Source organism: Lissotriton helveticus, chromosome 7 (assembly GCF_964261635.1).
Source record: "Lissotriton helveticus chromosome 7, aLisHel1.1, whole genome shotgun sequence".
Lineage (NCBI taxonomy): Eukaryota > Metazoa > Chordata > Amphibia > Caudata > Salamandridae > Lissotriton > Lissotriton helveticus.
The window spans coordinates 1,946,330,790-1,946,335,291 of NC_136068.1; the positions used below are offsets into that span (position 1 = coordinate 1,946,330,790).

The 4,502-nt window shown below is 46.5% G+C and overlaps 1 long non-coding RNA gene across 1 annotated transcript in view; it reads left to right on the top strand.

Annotated features, from left to right (window-relative positions):
- Positions 1–196, top strand: part of LOC144767899 (uncharacterized) — a 5,379-nt gene extending 5,183 nt beyond the window's left edge. The window contains exon 3 of the long non-coding RNA XR_013598379.1: positions 83–196. This is a non-coding gene — a long non-coding RNA (uncharacterized LOC144767899). The remainder of the gene's footprint in view (positions 1–82) is intronic.
- The last annotated feature ends 4,306 nt before the right edge of the window (positions 197–4,502 follow it).

The window sequence follows — 4,502 nt, forward strand, 5'->3', positions numbered from 1 at the left end:
CTGTCTCTCTCTCTCTGTACCTGTCTCTCCCTCTCCCTCTGTCTCTCTCTCCCTCTCTCTGTACCTGTCTCTCCCTCCTCAGTCCCAGTTTCCCAGTACAACCTTCCTGACAGACAAGGACGTCTCCCTGGACAGAGCTGCCCCAGGGTGAGGAATGAGCCTGGAACAGAAGATTCCTCTCCATGGAGAGATTTACAGCCTCATCTGAGACAGACTCTGTGTCTACACAGAGGTGAGAGAAATGTACCTTTTAACTTTCTACACACACATTTGTTTTTGAATAAATATACATGTTGTTCTGGATATTTACATGTTAAATACAAGACTGGAACAGAACACTATTTGTTGTGAATGTACTTTTTGCAGGTCACTGCCTTTCATACATTGAAACCACCTGTGCCCCTGGACAGCACTGAACACACACTCTGCATATACTTCAGGTTCACCATTGCTTGCCCTTTTTGTAAACACTCACATCCATTAAATGGACACAGGATAAACAAAATTAGAATAGAAGTAATATGGTAATTGTGAGAAGTTAGCCTGGCATATGATGTCCACTATTCTACTGCGATACAAAAGGAGATGATGTACGGAGCGTTTGAGCAAATCAAACACTCACCCCCAGTCAACTGGGCTTTGTTCACCCTAAGTTGGCAGGGTATGCCCAGACGTGGGTCCCTTGCTCACTCTACCACTGGATTCAAGATAGCCTGGCTGATGAGGATTATGAATCCGAAACTGGTCCTCGGAAGCTTGTTTCCGGTTCAGGGAAGACATGGCTTGGCGGTTCGGGCTGGACTGTTCCCATCAGGCAGAGGGTCAGACTGATTTGCATATGACCATGTCTGAACTGGGGTGGTGGAGTGAGCTAAAGAATGGTGATGGATTAAACCCAGATCAGTTGACTGGGGGTAAGTGTTTGATATGCTCAAACGCTCCATCCATCATCCCCTTTGGTATCGCACTATTCTAGTGGGCACCTTGCACCAGTCCCAATGACCTTTATTGATGGTAGGTTTAGACAACCTTTATAGAAAGCTATCCTAGTGGTATCTGTGGAGAGCAGCCTGCAGGCTAAGTCTTGAAGGAATGTAAAGCAGCTTGTTTTACCAGTCCATAATCCCTTGAATAATCAAATGAAAGGAGAACTACACCAGGTATATATTAAATATATATGTATTTATTCTAACCACAACCCCTCTAGTCTCTTTATGAGGCTAGAAGTAAAAGTACAATACAGGAACTTAAATAGCACATAGTAAATTAGCACAGTATACTTTCTGTCCTAGGTGCCTCTCAAACCATATACTAATAAAGTGGTATAAGTACCGCTCTAAGCATAGAGACCAGGCTTAGAGCCTCCAGAACCACTGGGGCAACCAGGAACCACCCAAGGTAGGGACGCAGGAGACTCATGGGGGACGCGTGAGTGTCTAAACACAGCCGCAAATCACCATTGACATCTACCGAGAAAGTTAAAGTTACAAGTTTAGAGTTTAAGGATGCTTAGGAGTGGACTACAGTAAAACCCCTTCACTACTGGACACTTCGAGAGTCAAGACCCACAGGAGCACCGAAGTACTCGTGTTACCTCACCCAGGGAAGCCGGGTGCATAGGTGTCATTTTGTGTCAGGTTTCGTCGTCGTTTCCAATGGAGAGCTGCAAAGAAGTGCTGCAGGCGACCAGAGGAAAAGTGTCCGGATGGATCCAAGGGTGGATCAGAAATCTGAAGAACCTGAAAGCAGAGGGGACAGAGTCTGGGTCACTAGCCAGTGACCAGGATAGCGACAACAAGATGCCATTTGATGCCGGGTGCTTTCAAGTGATGTAGGTGAAGCTTGAGTCTTCAGCCACGAGGACCAGGAGACATTGACAACAACCAGGAGCTGGATTCCAGCTGAGCCACGAAGGATGTCGAGTGCTGCAGTGTCAGTATCCAGATTGGACCCAACAAGCCTTGGCAACAGCAACCCACGCAGAAAGCAAAGATTGGCTTTGGCGCAGACCAGCAAGGTGAGAGGTACTCACCCTTTGGAGGGAAGTAAGGGCAGGTCTGAAGCAAGCAGGGAAGCCCAAGAAACAAAGGATTTAACTTCGTGGGGACCCACCAGTCAACAGACTAGAGATCGCAAAGGAGCCTCGAGCAGGAATGCCGAAAGCGGGCCCAAGGAACACTCGTGGAGTTTAGGCCCACAATCTTCGACGAAAAAGGTGTTCAGGGCTTGGACTACAAGTAGCCCAATGCACATCTTCAGGAAAGCTCGAGAATTTGATGCACTAGCAAATGTGCAGGATGTCCAGGAGTTCTGGTCTCACGTCTCTCGTGATAGCTACAGGTCTCAGCTCGTGTCAGTCTCGGAGATGTCTGGAAGTCCATGTCCTGTGTTGCAGATTCTTCGGGATCCGGCGGGAGCCTCAAAAATGCAGACGGGCAAGATGCTTCTTTGGTGCCTGTTTGAACAGGGGAGTCCCTCCTTGACCCCAAGGGAGATTTCTTCCGTCTTCCAGTCAATCTGGAATGTCGAAGGTCCAAACTTTCTGTTTCAGAGTTTGGTCCAGGATAATCTAAAGTCCTAGGGACTGGGTTCCTATACTTATACCAAGTTTAGGGGTTGGACTAACTAGGTGTAAAAAATAGAAAGCTTCTCAGGGGTCTCTCTGATACACCTGGTTCTTTAAACCAACAAAGAAGAGATTGACACAGAAGCTGAAATATAAAAGTAACATCTTTAATAACCTCAGATGAGGGAGACTACGTCACACAGTACCCTCAGAAACTGTATGAGGCAGTCTAAGGAGTACAGAAAACAGGGGCCTTATATAAGCTTAGGGTTACATAGTCAGCATAAGACCAAGGGGAGGTCCTGGCACATGTAAGCATGCAAAATGACTAATATGGGTACACAAGATCTGCTTGCTCAACAAAGTGGGAGGAGAGTTACTTCTCCATACATCAGCAAGAATAGCCTGACAGTTCTATAAGAGGAGCAGGTGCATTCTACTAGCTAGGCCTCTCTGAGTATGTGCAAGGCTCTGGAAGAGGGAAACAGCACATGGCGAGCACATGGCTACCTAAAATGGCTGCCAAGTACAAAAATGGCTTTCAGCTCATGCCAATAAATCCCTGCAATCTTTAACAGATAGTCCTTTTAGCATGAGATAAAGACATTCCTATGATCCAGTAGGACCACAGTAAATATTTGCACATTAATTTTCATAAATTTATCAATATCTTAATTCATTGCTAGGTGGGCATTTTCCCTTCTAAACATTTCATTAAGCGGGTACATATGAGGTATAAGCAAGAACACAAAGGGAACAAAGCATCGGGTCATAATTAACATAAAGATAGCAGGAGAGAGTAATGACCATTATCACAAACAGAATTATCATTTTTTGTAGTCATAAGCAAATCCTAGAACCATCTAGTAAAAACATTGTCAGGAATCCTATGCATTACAGTGACCATTCATTTCAATTTCAGAATAACCAACAGCACATATCTAATAAAAATATTTTCAATAGACCTCTCCATTTGCCTTTTATGAGGGCTAGAACATTAATCATTTTTGGGACCAGGAGGACCACACAGGGCCATAGGAATTAGGATGAAGAGCTGCAAAGGGCTGCTCCTCCGGAAAAACGGGACGACCAAAGGGGTACGTTATTAACAAAAAAAAGAATTCCTTGGGGAAATTGAAGCCACTGTACAACCAACCCTAGGGGAGTCTTCTCCCTGTGTCCGTTTGAGCCTCACAGGCAGGCTCTTGTTGTTTCCACAGTGGAGCTGCACAACTCGCAACTCAAGAATCACAGCTCAGTTTCAATGAAAAAGTTTCTTCTTTCAGGATAGGGCAGTCACCCCCCAGGGCAAATGCTCTCAGCGATCCTGTCCAGTGTCTCAGGCAGTGCACCAGTTTCCTTCACTTCAATCTAACAGGCACCAGAGACACAGCACCTGTACCGTAAACTCAAGCCCTTCCCTAACTCCTGTATTGCTCTGCTGGCGCACTGCTCATTCGTTGGGGCTACACATCGCATCCAGTGCGCTCAGGTATCTCTTGACCAACAAACAAAGGAGCAAACTTACATTCACTTCCGGACCAGGATTCGGAGGCCTGATGCTGGGATCTCTGAAGCAACCCTTGTTTCAAAAGGGGTCACCTCAAGCAAAGCCTCCTTGCCGTTCTGGTCGGTCTGTTACTCTCATCTGGGCATCAAAAACTTGATCCACGATCACTCCTTTCTGGTTTGTGACCCCGTCTTTTGCCCAAGACAGTGGCAGGGGTACACAATTAACGTCCCAGGGCTTCCGCCTTCACTGAGATCCTAGTTGCCAGCAGCACTTGTGCTGGTTACCTTCACCTTGGCTTCAAGCTGGACTGGTGCTGACTCCCCAGGCTGAATCTGATGTCCGGGCCCCTCTGGCAATGGTTGTAAGGCAGCTGTTAGAATTGGGGGTCTCTGGTTGGCGCAAGTATGCACTTGTGACAAGCAG